Source organism: Anopheles stephensi, chromosome 3 (assembly GCF_013141755.1).
Source record: "Anopheles stephensi strain Indian chromosome 3, UCI_ANSTEP_V1.0, whole genome shotgun sequence".
Taxonomy (NCBI): domain Eukaryota; kingdom Metazoa; phylum Arthropoda; class Insecta; order Diptera; family Culicidae; genus Anopheles; species Anopheles stephensi.
The window spans coordinates 6,287,703-6,303,075 of NC_050203.1; the positions used below are offsets into that span (position 1 = coordinate 6,287,703).

General features: G+C 49.1%; 1 long non-coding RNA gene across 2 annotated transcripts in view; it reads left to right on the forward strand.

Moving 5' to 3' along the window:
* The window catches only part of LOC118510401, a 34,554-nt gene that overhangs the window by 9,490 nt on the left and 9,691 nt on the right, over positions 1-15,373 (forward strand). For both annotated transcript variants that reach the window (XR_004906003.1, XR_004906002.1), the window contains exon 2: positions 1,597-1,983. This is a non-coding gene — a long non-coding RNA (uncharacterized LOC118510401). The remainder of the gene's footprint in view (positions 1-1,596; positions 1,984-15,373) is intronic.

Here is a 15,373-nt window from a genome sequence, read left to right on the forward strand (position 1 = left end):
TGGAGGTGCGGGTACGGTGAGGGAAGCAAACAGGAAGCGTGTGCCGTAGCGTTACACGGCGGATGCGCGCCAATGGGTTTTGGGTTCACCTTAGCCGTTAGCCGGCCACCGTTCGTTTCATTACGGAACGGCGCACGGTCAAGTCAAGCGATCGATCGCACGGTAATGGAGAACGGTTCTGGAAAGTTCTGCCCTCTGGGTAGCTGAAAACCTTTAGGTTTTTATTTGCTGTTCACCTAGTCTCTGACACTTATAAGACCTAAAGGCTGACTTCAATTTTGACTTCGAAATTCTCTCTCTCTCTATCAAAACTCTTGGATGTGCTAGCATTACTACCAGAGAACACTTTTTCGTCAGTCGCCTAGCAACGGAAAAGCTATCGTGTAGACGAGCCCTAACAGACATCAGTCTACTAGATGTCGTCAATCAAGGGCCTACACGCACCGGTTACTTCGATGTCCAAAAATCTGTGCCACACGACGCCGTCGATCAGGGATGGTAGTAGAAAACGGTAGACATGCCGAAGGACGCCACCAAGTTGCCAATATCGCGAAACCGTCAGCCACCATCAAGACCGCAACGGTTTCTTCGACCAACTACGCCTATTGACACGCCGAATAAATGAATTCCCAAAAGCAAAGCTCACAAACAATGTCAAAACCTTCGGTGCATACGCGGAGTGAGGGGTGCTCCACTGAGCAAAGCGAATGCAGTTCGTGGTGCACCTAGGCGAATGCGCGTGGTGCAAGGTGGTGGATAAATTTTATTGCACACTGCACGAACTCACACTCGCAGGAGAGAACCGACCGGACGACGGGATGGCCCTGGGACAAGGTGGAAAGGCCTGTGTGAAACATAGCGCACTGCTGCTGGAAACACACTCACACACACACACACACTTTTTTGTGTGGCCAATGTGAGGCAAACTGTTGCGTTTCCATTCGGTGGACGGAATAGGGAAGAGCGGTGCGGTGGTGGTGACCACGGTGACGACAGACGGATTTCGCGTGCATGTATCGTCGTCGTCGCCCGGTCCGGTTGCAAATTTTGCATTCCGCGCATGCAGGCCATGATTTCAATTGAGCAGCGACTGCTGACTGACGACTGCCTGCGGAGCATTGTCGAGGTGCAAAAGGTGTATAAATGGGTACGAGTCGCTCGTTTTTGTTTTTCGGGGAGTTTTCTTCAAACAGGGACTTCGGGATCGGGATCTCCCATTGGAAGCCGTTTGAGGAATGGTGGAAGGAGTGGCATCGAGTACATACTTTATTTGCGCCTCAGCTCTTTTGGGGGGAGAGCGAAGGAGGTTGGTAGCTGTAGTAAAGGGAAGGATAGTTTCGTTCTATTTGAATACTCAACAAGTGTGTTTCGGAGGTTGTATAAAAATTCATACGCATACGCAGCGTTTTTCCTGATGATTGTATTTATCGGCGATTTAGTTTTATCTCTCTTCTATGCGTTGAATGTTAATCAAGAAGTTGTTGTGGTGGAGCTTTTAAGAGAAAGACATTTACGTATAAGTGATACGCAACCTTTTCAATTCTACAAACTCAACAAACAGTACAATGAAATATCATTCCTCAACAAATCTTCCAGTATTCGCAAGGTTCAATTTTGACTTCCTAATGCCATCAGCTGGGACCACTGTGCTACGCCAAACGATGACGTGCTCGCGTTGTGTCGTCTGCCATCCACACCTAGCCGCCGGCAGGTCCAGCCCTCAGCGCACCAAGGCGTACGCCTATCGAATCGACAATGAATTCCGTACCAACTGATGTTCCGTTTGCCACTGATCCGTTCTCAACCGTGCTGCAGCCATCAACAGGGAACCGACGTGCCGGCCTGCACGCGTTCGTATGTGTGTGTGTGTGGCTCGCGGACACGTAATCCGTCTGGTTGATCTGTTCGCGACCGCGACCTTCTGCTCCGGGCTCTACAACTCCGGGAACACACTACCGGCAACACGGATCGGTAAACATTCTGGTAAGTAAGCGCTTCGCAACCACAGCTCTAGCTAGAAACAATACACCGGCTAGGACGTTCGCGCGATTCTGCTGGAATCTGTCTCTAACTTGATGCGGATGCGTCGTATTAGACACGCGGAACCTGCCCGCTCGGTACGTGGTAATGGGACCGATTTCTTTTCGCAACAATTCCTTACGTCAAGAACTCCGAGTACCGGATAGATGCTCCAAATGTTTGGCGCTGGGAAGACGAGCGTGCCGACCCACACGTCCGTCGCAACATGGTCACGATATTTATGCATCGCCAAATCTGCATAATATGTTGAAGCGTAACATTGAAAATCCATCGGGCGGGCCGTGCCCCATCGCGCCACACCGTGCGCTCAGAATGTGTGCGCTTTTTATAATGCAAATACGCGTTATTACTTTGCGTGTTATTATCGGCCACGGTGGCTACAGTTTCCCCCTTTTTTTGTCCGTATCCGGAAGGTGAAATACTTCTTTTTTTTTCGCGCGTTCCTTCGAGCAATTGTCATCCGGCCGGGGGCAGGGCAGGGTTGTATCGTAAAGGGCTCAATATCAGGCATAACGGGTCGATAAGGCTTCGCCCGAAACGCCCGAATGGCGACTGATTTGGTTTATTTTATTATTTGTACGTACAAATATACATATGCCGTGGATATTGAAATGTATGGACGATGTAATGGGAATCGCAGGAGGGCAGCCAAACCGAGAGCAGCAGCCACTTTGGACTACTTTTCGTGCTGTACCGGGTACCGTGTGCACCGGACCGGGACTTTCTTCTGGCATGCGAAAGCACAAGAAAAAGAAAGAAAACCCATCCCACCCCGGGAATGGTGCACCTGCGCGCCTTCTCTAGGACATCATCGACGGGCGTGCGAGAAGACGTGGAATTGATACGGTACTCCGCTCATGTAGCATATATTGTTTGAATACGAAATGAATTCCTGGCTGGCACGTCGACCAACCTGGCATTCGCGTGTTCGGGTGTCGACGAGTTTTATGCCCGTTTGGGGCGAAATTGATTTTGATTGATTTTTCATTCGCCTTCAAGTGGAAGGCGAAGCTTTCGCTGGCTGCGGAGGACACTTGGGTGGGGTGAACACACTGTTTACGTGTGTTTTTGCGTGTTCGTCCAGCACCAGGGAGAAGGGAAATTTAGATACATTTACTACAAACGATCGGAGCGGATAAAATAAGCTGGGAACGGGGATAGTTTGTTGAAGAGGAACGCTACACGGGAATACTAATCGGAGGTTTTAGTGGAAGAAGTGGATCGTTGTTAGGTTAGCGTGGACAGCAAGGCGTGTACGACTTGGGGCATAGATACAAGGTGGCATAAGATCGAAGCTGTGTTATATTCCACAATCTAGCTCAATCTAGTGCCAAACGTAAATCAGTCAGATTGATGTGTGCTACGAGGTCTCCAGTACTGTTGGATTAATTAACTGTCCAGGATGGATCTGATGATACCTCTGATCTGAAGATATAGGAATTAGCTCAACAAACCGAAGACTATTGAGAAGAAGCTTAGGAATCCTTAATATCGCCGTAGGAAACAAGCCCACTGCTCTGCCCAAAATCCTTATGAGCCTCAATCTCTCTTTTTGGCCCAACAACCTCTAAGGCCATGCCTGTCAATTCGAACTTACTAGACTCAATTATACCAAGTAGTTGGATAATCAGTCTTCAGTACAGGAGGATTGTCCCATGAACCATGAACCTTTACCATGGGCAGGATCCTCACCATGCTCATGATTCTCATCACTCTCACAGCACATGACGAAGAAATGAGTCCGATCGGCCCAAACGGTTCGATCTGATCGATGATTTCCTGAACGAATCTTCCTCCATTAAAACTTCACACTAACGCGGACCTCACACAAAAAAAAAAAAAATCACAAACCCTCATCTTCATTAGCGGCTTAGTTTATGATGGAGCATAATCATTCGGTTTCTCTTTTAATGTCTTGCAAAATTAATACACACACACACACACATTTATGGCTTTCGTTTGCAAATTTCTCTGCGTACACGTGTATGGAGGTTGCGTTTTTTTGTTGCTGTTCACCGTCATTCTCCGTGTTGTGATAACGTAAAGCGTCTCTGACACCGATTCCTTGGCAGGCAATGATCTCGCGTCGATAGTAGCGAAGCATGAATTGTTTTCTTTCCTAGGCCCGTGCTCTTCCTGCCGATCGTCGTTATGTTGATTGCGGCACGGTTTTACGCAGACCACCGAGTGAAGATAGGCGTTGTGGGCGAGCGGTTGGGCTGGCTATGCGCCAATTGTCTCCATCGCCACCAGTGCGGGCCAGCCGGCCGGGCAGGTTAGTTGGCAGTTAAAAAGGAAATTTATGAAAATTGCAACTAGTTTCCGTTCTACGGGTCGGGTCTATTCACGTGCTGTGATTGTCTAGTGCCGCAGTTATGCCGCGTGCGCGCTCTCTTATATGTTGCTATATTATGAATTTCGCTCAGAAGGCGGCACTGAACGGGGCAGTGGCAGCAAACGAAAACAAAAAGGAGAGCCACACGACAACGAGGACGTCGGCGACCATGGCGATGATGATGATGATGAAGCATTCAGATTGAGCAAAGTGTCCAACCACCTTCCGATCGTTGGGATGGACTGCGTGGTGGCGTTGTTTTTGCCCTCTGCTTCCTTCATTTGAAATATGATCTACAGACGATCGATGCTCGATTGCGATCGAAAATGGAATGGAGGGTTTTCGCTTTGAGCCGTTCTCCGACTGGCCTTGCGTCCGTTCGGTCGGGAAGTGACAGGTGGATCGAATCGTGATTGAGCGCGAGCATCGATCGCGAGCCACGGAAAAGAGCTACTGACATTTTAACACCCATCAACATTACAAAGGGAACAAACGATAGGCAGACAGAGAGAGAGGGTGAGAAGGAGAAGGAAACATAATGAGGGGGATAAAAGGACGGGGATCTGCCCAACGGGGGAGAGCTCTATTTTGCGAAGCCTTTTAACAAGCCGTAAGACGAGTCGGGGGATTGATCGGTGCTCGGGTCGTTAAGCACATCCTTTCCAGCCTTCTCCTGAGTCTCGGTGCTGCTGCTGGTCGGGATTGATGAGGGATAATTCAATATTTTTTCTCGAAATGAATGATTAATTGAAAAATTATAAGATTAATCACACGTTTACATGCGTTTAATCGGCACGTACGGGGGAACCGAGGGGGGGGGGAGGGGGGGGGGATTGGTTGGGAGCTCTCTTTTCTTGTCCTTATCAACCCTTGTTGTGGACAGTTGTTTGGTCTGTCACACGGTTGTCGTTCGCATTACACCGGGACAGTGTGGGACAGGTGTTTTGCATCGTGCTGTTATGTGATGCTTAAGAATACTTTTTTGTATTAGCTACAAATTGAAGAGCTGAGAGAAAATTGACTTGCGTAGAATTTGTTTCGGAACAAATTCTGGCACACTTGCTGTCAACTCATCAAGAGCATAAGTGGGCTCGTTTTTTCTTGCTTGTGAGTGTCTGCAAAGCCCTAACCACTAGGGCCGACCGGGGGCATACCCTAATCGAGCGTCGTCTTGTGCGTTGTTCTAGCAACTGCACAAGTCGACCTTAAGCGGGCCACTCCAGCTGCTGCTGCCCCGCAATAAGTCTGCCGCGGTGCAGTAATGCAGTGCGTTTAACAGCCGTGCGCGTGCACAAACAACGTAACGACCTACTACACCCGGCGACTGCCCGCTAACAGCTCATCTATGCACTCCTCAATCTTAATGATTTATGTTTCCTTTTATATCGCGTCTCAACCACCCGGCCCCAATTCTGACCGTGTCTGGGCGAGCGGATCTATCATCAGTCCACTTGTGTCACTGTGTCCCCGTTGGCCGGTAATCATCATCGTTTCCCCGCACACGCGGCCCAAACTAGAACGTTGAGGTGATTGCTGACGAGTGTGTATCTCTGTTTGTTGGGCAGAGAGAGAGAAAAACGGGCGTTTACAGTGTGCAATCGAGCCGGCGATCGATCGGTTTAACTACCATTTACTGCTTAGTGTGTACAATCTAAGTGATTGCGAACAAAAAAAAGAGATGGCCTAACGGGGGGAAGTAAAAGTGTAAAAACTGTGTCTAATAACTGATCATTTCATCTCGTGGATTGATTCGCTGCTAACTCGGTGATGTCTGCCAGGTGATGATTCCGGCCTGCAGATAAGCAGCTCAACAAGCGGCCTGAAAGGACCTGAAAATTGGTCCACAACCCATTTCTCACATGATTCAGGATCGATTGGTTAAATTTCAAGGTAGGGCAGGGTTTTCAAAACTAAATAAATAAATTATTAAGATAAAACGACCAGTGACACACTAGTTCGTTCGCTCGCTCACTCGATCAAAGCTGCGAGCAATGTTGCTTTCCACCCTTAATCACAGCCACCGACAGTTTATCGTCCACTTGCATCGATCGTCTCAGTGGCAAGATTATAATTTGCACACGTACGATGATGCGTACGATGAATTTTGTCCACAACACCGCCCCGGAGCCCCGGAGTTGCCGGCCGGCGATCGGCGATCTGCCCGGCGGGTAGATTTTTATTTTTATTTGTTCTAATTATTGACCGCACGGGGTGTTATTAAATAAATAGTTTTTAAAACGGTTATTAATAAGACGCTTACGTGTCCGTGTCCGTGCGGCACAGCGCTCTCTCTCTCTCTCTCTCTGCCGCTTTCGGTGATCAGTGCCGTACTCTTACATCGGTTTGGTGCATCGTTTGTCAATCGATCGTGTGTTTTTGCTTGGACGTGTCCTCTCGCACTCCTTAACCCAAAATGGCGTTTTCTCACCAGGGCTCACCAGACCCCACAAAGGGTTGATGCTTTTCCCGTTAAATTTAATGAACGCTTTGGCATGGAGCTCCAGCTGCAGGAGGAGGAGGAGGACAAGGAGGCCATTTTAGACGGGAGGGAGTGCGGTTAAGGGTAGTACAGTGGGACCATTTAGGCTTCCCGTCTGGTATCCGAGGTGCATGATTTACAAATTAGTGATTAATTTCAACCGCTGCTACCGTGCGAGAGTCCGCCAAACCCACAATCAAGCTTCCGCGATCCAGACGATCGGTCACGATCGGTGTGGTGTTGTGGATAAGGGCTGAGGGATCGAACCGATCGAAGCTAAAATTGTTTTCGCCCCGAATCCGAATCGATTGCATTAGGCCGTTTGTGGGTTTTTGGTTTTGCAACAATGTGAACAAATAGTGAAGGAGCTGTGCGCTACTGCTCGTTGCGACTGGGAGTGGGTTGATCGAAAAGGTACGCCGGAGACAAGTTTGCTTGAAGCAGCAACACCAGCCACACTAAGCAGGTGCAATAATGATAGAGTTCTTAATTTTGCACTTAGCGATTTAAGCGATCCGTGGTACGGGCCGCGCCTGGCACCCCAGACCGGCTCATAATCGGTCCACTGATTTGCATATGATTAAAAGGCGCTCGGCCGCTCTTTAAGGATTAGTCAACTGCGGGCCGGGGGTTTCGCTAAACGTGTTGATTATCTGCAAATGATTCAGTCACATGAGGAGGCTATTATGGGCGATTAAATCGATCAGTGAGTCGATCAGTGGGGAGCGAAGGAACTTTTCGATTCGGTTTGATTTCACACCGTTAACTGCTCGCTAGTCTGACTGTAGGTTCGTCAAGGTTCGCCAAGGTTTGCAAACTGCCAATATTATTATTATGCTGGGGGAGTTGGGAGCATTTTGGGCACCAGTTTTCGTGCTTTCCAATCAAAATCAAATCTAATAATTTTGCCCCTCCCCCCATCCACGTCCACCAGCTTTGCCTGGGTCGAGATTTGAGAGTCGAGAGGGCGAAGAAATTTTCGGCTCGCTCGTGTTCGTGTAGCATTCGAAGCTCAATTCGATCAAGTTACGATTTTTTTCTCTTGTCTCTCCTTCCTTTTGGGGCGATGGATGAAGAAGTCACGTCACAGTCCACAGCCAGCAGCCTCGAGGCTTCTCCACTAGACATCGGACGAATCGTTTGAGCAAAATAGATATCAGACGCTCGTGCTGAAGGGCGCGAGGCGAGGAACGTGGAATGGCGAGCAAAATTGACACGAGAAATATTTTCTTCTCGCAGCCAGAAACAAAAGCAAGGAGACGGTCAAAATTTCTTCCACACCTTTCTGACGTCGTGGAGATGGGGTTTGGGCGAGGGGAATCATGAATGCCTGGAAGAAGTCTGGATGCATTTCGTGCTGGCTGCAGTCGGCATGTCTGGAAGCTGTCGATCTTCGTGGTGGCGCTCGTCCCGTTCCGACCCGGGCTGTCTGGCGGAGAAAGGCGAACGATACACTGACTGGTGTGGAGTGGGTCGCTTAAGCGAGTTTCCGACTGTGAGCACGCTATCGGTGGTCGTGGAGCTGAAAACGGGGCGGCCAGTGGAGATGGCTAGCTGCAGTCGGTGGTATATGCAAAAATGTTTGACAGAGCACAGTGACGGATGAGTTTTGATGCTCTTCTTGAGAATTCTTTCCGAGGAGATCTTCGGCATCATTTTCTGGGATATTTTCCTATAAATCAGAATTCTTTGTATAAATTCTGTAGAAGATATGGGATTCCAATTTTAAGACAAATGTACATTTAAATATGCTGTAAGTCTGTCCGCTAGTGTCAGCAGCACGCGAGGTAGCTCTTTCTTTGCACAGCGAGGAGACCAAGAAGAAGCCACACCAAGCGAACAACTAAAGGGCGGATCCGCTTTGGAAAAGCCAGCAAAACTTAACGGATCGATGCCCCGCAGGTGGATCGATTTCACGATCGAAATCCCTGCATCATCATCATCATCATCCCCGAGTTGGTCGAGTTTCGATTTCGGTACGGTCCAGTTCCAGGGATGCAATACTGCTCTAGAATGTTGGGCGTTTATTTGCACAAAAAAAAAGATGCTTCCAACCCTCCACTAAGCCGACCACGACGGCGACGGCAAATTCTTGGCTGGCTGGCCGGCCCAGGATTCCCTCGGGTGCAGACAAAATTCAAGGTAATAATCCGTGATGATCCAACGCCCCAAACTGCTGCACTGCTAAATGGTCGGGCAGAGAGCCCTTGGCACCAGAAGAAAGTCCAGTCTGGGAACTGGAGCTCGGAACAATTACACGAACGAAGCTGATTGATGAGAAGCGGACAAAACGATGGATTCAAATTATAGAGCCGATTGGCGAGTGACTCCTGGTGGAGGTTTTGGTCCGAGAAACAATGTCCGAGTGGGTTAGGAATGCCATTATGCCAGGGTGTTTTCGACATTTTTTTCCACTCCAAAACCGTTATCATTTCTGGATTCCATTATGCAGATTCCTTCTAATTGGTCCTCGAGAGATTCAACTTCTAAACCCCCTCTTTTTTTGCATCACATTATAAGAAATCACTTTGAAAGCCCTTTCTCCGAATAAAGTTCGAGCCATCCAATGTTGGCGCCCCTGCATCGAGCGCAACAAATATCAAATAATAAATAATACAAAAACAATCAAAATGTCCCCACAGGGAGAAGGACCTGCCGGTACCTGCCGGCCCCGGGAGAAAACACTTCCGAATTCCCCGGTGTGTAATAATGGCACCCAGCATTATATTCTTTTCATATTTGCGCGATTATCAGGCATTATTTCATCCCGCGCCCGAGAAGAGCTGGTAAAACAAAGAGTGGCAAACTATTGAAATTGCAAACAGTCGTGTGCGCGTGTACTACGCACAACGGCAACAGGATGATGATGCTGACGGCACGTGAGGAGCCGTACGCGAGAGACAGGTTGTCGATTCGCGGAGGGCGTGCAGCAGCAGCAGCAGCAATTGTACGCAAAACCGATTCCACCACGGGCAGGCAGAACTTTCGTTCCAAACCGGGTATTGGAAGCGCGCTTGAGAGATGGCGTAAATATTTGCCATCTTAATGGATACGCACGTTGTTCTGCAAGCGATGCGTGCTAAGCGGAGATTGTGCGCTGGAGCTCTGTTTGAGGTTGGAGTTACAATAACTTGAGAGACTGGATGGTTGAAGCAGTATTCTTAAGAATTCTTTAGAAAACTGCATCATTGGTGCGATCGAAACTGAAAGCTTTGGCTTTGCTGCACGAGAAGGTGCGTCTCGAGCGCCGTCTCCATGGTAACGGACCGTACTGGATGTTGATTATGCTTCCGCACGGGTGTTCCGGTTCCGCTGTCGCACCGTGCCGCGAGCCGAGGGAGGATACGGTCGTAAAAAGCGCATAAAGATGATCCTCTTTCGTCAGTGCGTGTATGTCGTCGTCGACGTCGTCGACGATGTTGTTCGTGCCACACCCGCAAAGCCCCGGCCATTCCGAAAAACCGGTCTTCCGTTGGCGATGATTCCGTCGGGACAAAAAGGTGGTGATTGCGTTGGCGGTACGGCGGGTTTTGTGTGTTTGAAGGTAATTTCGACCCATCCCAACCTCCAGCCTGCCTCCAGCCTGGAGCCGCACGAAGCCGCGCCTGCACAGCGACGTGGCACGTGTTTGCTCGGACGGATTCGAAGGTTATAATTGAATAATTCCTACCATCATCATCACCGTTTCGCTATCACCGCACTGCACCGCATCGCATACGCGCATTTACCCGGGCCATTGTTGCGGGCCGCACATAAAAAACGGTCGGTATGTTGCGTTTTATGTTGGCTGGTTTGGCGGTAACCGCTGTCGGCGGTACTTGCGCCGAGCCGATCTTAAATCGTACGTAAAATTAGCTAATGGCTTCATTTTCCGGTAGCGCTGCTCGGTGCGCTTTGGCTCGTTCCGTGGCACGCTCGCACGCGGGCAGGGCACGCACGGCAGGGCTGGTTGGAGTAGGCTTCTTTTGCTGCGTGACGATATGTTCTAGCAGGTTGTGGTTGAACGGGTTTTGTCAATGGTTTAATGGTGCTTGTTGTGTGAACATGTTGCACTTGCAGCAATTGCAAGAAGGAATTTAATAAGAAAAGCTCGTTCCGAGTTTTATTTCAACTTGAAAAAAGCTTAACTCGTTTAGAATGCAACTCTTGAGTGTAAACCCGTGCTGGTTCGTGTTCGCCTGCTTAGTCGCCTTTGAATGCCCTTGACAGCTAGCTGGCATGTCATAGCAGCTACCTTCCCTGTTGTCAAACGCCCCTATGCAATCGATCTTTCTTCGAGCACGTTGCCGTGCAACGACCACTCTCCTCCTGAGGTCAGGTCAGTTATATGACGGTTCTAGCAGCGTGGTAAAACCTCCGTCACCACTGGGACGGAAGTGACCTCCGTGACTCACCGTAGCGCTTCACCTCCGCAGCGGTCGTTCGTACGACAGTGGCGACAGTTCATGGGATCTTCGATGCACGGTTGACGCAGCAGCAACGAAATGAACCTTTTAACCTATCGCCTTCCGGTAGGCCGGTCGATAAAAGCTTAACTACATGTGCGAGCCCACTCGATGTTACACATTCGGGGAGTTCTTATCGATGAAGTCAGCTGTTATCGGTGGTTTATCGTAGTCGATACAGACGCGTGACAGTTCAATGGATGAGTCGGCTCCAAATTAATTCACTTTCATTTGGAAGGTTTATATTTTGAACTTTGATGGCTACGGCAGTTGGTGGTAAATCGTTTGGGATGTTATAAATCGCTCAACGAACTTCATTCACGCTCTAAATACCCATTGTCCACAGAGTCAGTGTTGTCCCCTACTCGTCCCCTACTAATTCTGGATAGGAGAACTAAGAGTGTACTTCTATATGCCCTCTGTGCTCTTATGATCTACAATAGCTCTAACCGGAGTTTGAGACGATAGTTGCGCTGGTCTTCACATGACAGGACCAGGGTTCAAAACTCATCCGAACCGTCTCTCCGTAGTGAGGCCTGACTATCCAACTAAGGCTTGACTTCCCGTAATGAGGCTTAGGACTGATTCTCTTAAGAGGTCTTTTAGCCAAGATTTAATATATCGTTAGGCCCGCGTATACCATAATTATATACTACTTTACTGTACGCCGTCAGTACTGTCAACTAACTATCTCTTGAGTTGCCAAGCCCTTTGCTGCTGATATTAATACAGGAATTTCTGATCAAACAATTATTTTAAAACATTACTCTAAAATATTGATTGTACTTAGAACATCTCCTTCCGAACTTCTGCAACTGGTGATTCAAAAACTGTTGCTCCTGCGCCGTGTGCTGCAGCGCTCCGTTCCTTTTTTCGTACATTTTTACCTTTTTGCCTCGAACCGATATCCATATCCACAGCCCCGATGACTAAAAGTGTCGAACACGTGGAACGGATTGCGCGCATCGCGATGGTTTTGGTTTCCGCCAACAATGGAAACCCCAGCCCCCCCCCCTGCCCGAACCCCAGGAAGGACGGCTGGCTGGGTGGACGGCCGCAGCGTTTGTTTGTCCTAGCAGCGCGTCGTTTACGGATCCGTTCGCTGATATGGCCCGAACGGATGTGTGTGTCCGGCCGGCCGTGTGGATCGAAGTAGCGAAGACGTGCTGTTTAAGGGTTTTGGGGCGTTTGTGACCGTTTGTCTGTGGCGGAGGGTTTTTGTTGTTGTTGTTGCTTTAAGGTGGTGTCTCCCCATCGGTCGCGCTTCTTTTTGGTTTGTGCGTGCGTGAGTGCGAATTGTGAGCTGCCACCTTCCACCGCTTTCCACCTCCTGCTCAATGGCCAACCTCACATGACTTCCATATTTTATTTCATTTGTTTGGTGCTTTGGAAGCTTTTGCTTACCCTGCTGCTCCCTGAGTTGTTTGTCTTTGGCATTTTGGCTTTTTGTCTTCTTCCTCTGCTGCTGTGGTGTTGCCGTTTTGCAGCAGGTTTTAATTGACTTTAATTTCCGTCCGCCCTCTGCCAAAGTAGTGGCCTGCCGGCCCATCGGCTGCCCCGCTCGGTTGAGCTTTTCGCTTTTGTTTTCGGTTTCGGTTCGGCCAAAGGGGGCAGCTGAGCTGAAGGTGAATCGGTTGGGCCTGCCGTTTCGATCGGTGGGCCTCACCTTGAACGCCGAAGTTCATCTAACGCCTGACTGGACTGAAATGGATGGTTTGATGCTTTTTTTTCTCTTTTTTTTTACGGCGCGTTTGGCTTACACGCGTACGATAAGGCGAAGGAATGCCTTTCCGCTATTCCGACGCTCAAGGACACGGGATCCACGCCGCCATGATGGATGAAGAACACTGGTATGGTAGGTGTTGAAAATTCTTTGACAATTTCGTTACGGTGGAACGCACCGTGGAGGAAGATATTTTTCATTTTTATGATATTGCTTTTCAAAATGAGTTATCATCGAGACTCTGTGCCCTGTGCGCGTGTGTGTGTGTGTTGAGGTGACCATTCTGATAAGGTTTTGTTTTGCAGAATCCCTCCCGACGCAATCACTCATAAGAAGTGGCGCATTCGTTATTTTGTTTTTTGGCTAAAACAGTCTCAACCATAGTCGTGATTTTATTGGTTGTACCGGGCCGGTTCAATGAGTCGTTCTTAAGCACCCTTTCGGTCGGTTAAATGTGACATAAATCTGACGCTGGCCAGAAACGGCTGCCAACCAGCGTCTGACTGATATATGGCGGTTGGGTATTTCGGTACGGCAAACTAGATTTGTGTCCGAAAAAAATCCGAAAGAAAACGGGTGGGCTTTGGGAGAGCGGTCCACCATGGATACGGTTCGTTGGTCAAATCGTACTACAAATAGTCCAACTAGCGGCTAGGTAACTATTTTGGCAACGTTGCTCTTGGAGACCCCCCTGCCGGGCGATTGTAAGTGTAGGTTTTTCCAAGCCCGGCTGGTTCCTCGTGCCGTCTTGTTTCGATGCCCATATCTCAAACGTACCGTGGAAAACTATCGTCGGCCCCTTGTTGCTGCCCGAGCCCAGGAGAAATGTTGGGAACGGAGGGCAGGAAAAAGGCCCCCTCCCCTGGGAGGGAAGCACAATATTTCTTTCCCTATCATGACCTCCGAGTGCGACACAGTTGGGGAGATGGTTCTTCTCCACATGCAGCGTCCCGGCACGGGCCAGGTTTACCATTTCATCATCACTATTATAAAGTTTGAAAATTTACGATTTGTAAGCAATAGTATATCTTCATGATTTCATAAATCACTGCTTAATATTTTATGTCTTATCTCTCGTTCCTTCGCTGCTTCTCGTCCGCCCGCCTTTTCGGTGGAGCGTTTGGGTCATTTTTCTACCGCGCACCCAAAACCTAGCAAAACCCGTTGTAACTGTGCGTTCTTCAGTGGGGCTTTAGGGGAAGAATCAGAAAAAAAAGAAGCCCTCCTCAAGAAGACGACGATCGTGTGGACTGGACAACGGTGACGATCGGCACGACTGACCGGAGTGGAGTTGCCTGCTTCTCTCCTTCCCCTCTGGTACAAAAATGTCTAAAATATACACAGAGAGACACAAATTTTCCTCACCTATTAGGATGGTTGTAAAGCACGGGAGATAGAGAACATTGTGCCCACAGAGCGGGGGGATGAGCTAGGCATCCAGCAAGCGCAAAAGATGAGCCATTTATTCGTAGACACAAACTTGTGTCTGTGCGTTCCTCCATCCCCATCCCCGTATAGGACCGAGTCGGGCAGTTGCTGGAATAAACTATCCTTTAGGTCGTTAGTTTTAGTTTTGGGCTTTTTTTTCTGCCCCTCGTCGGTCGCTGGCTGTCCACTACCGGGTAGTGAGTGTGTGGAGCTCCGGCTAATGGTGGAGGAATGGGGAGAGAGTGCGATGAAGATAAGCACCAATTGAAAGAAGACGAGAATTTTTTGGCAGCGGAATAGCTTAGGTCAACCCGTTTGGTTGCAAACCCCTTCGTCTGATGGTCCCGTAGATGATAAGACGGCCGGCGAATGGGGGGGGGCCGCGGGGTCCAAGCAAACGGCAATAAAATTTCACTATAAAATCATCGAAACGCAGGTGAATTTTCTGGACCGCGCGTTCCATTCCGTGGTTTAGCGTTGCCGAGCTGGCCATTCGTTCCCATTTGTGAAGCGACCTATCTATGGATGGATGCGCCCGAGCTGCCAGGCTGCCTTGAATCGGGGATCGTTTTCTGGGGAGGTTTTTTTTGTTGTTGTTGAGGTTATGCTATGCGGTCTGCTGCCAAACCCCTGTTTCGGTCAACTGAGCTCAATTCCCGGTGCCTGGCGGAAAAGGTTGCTCGTATTTTGCCTTTTTATCGCATCCCGCTTGCTATTGTTTCGTACGGGCTGTGGCTGTGTCTAGTTTATCAGTAGTGTTCCGCTTTTAATTCTTTGTCCGGTGGTGGGGCACTGGGAGAGAGGGTGCGCGACGGGAAAGCTGGTCACAGCAACATAAATATGTGAGCCCGTAGCGAAGAAGATGATATAAAATATTAATCAAATCCAAATGACAGTTTCATTCGCTGTCCTCGGTGTGTGCC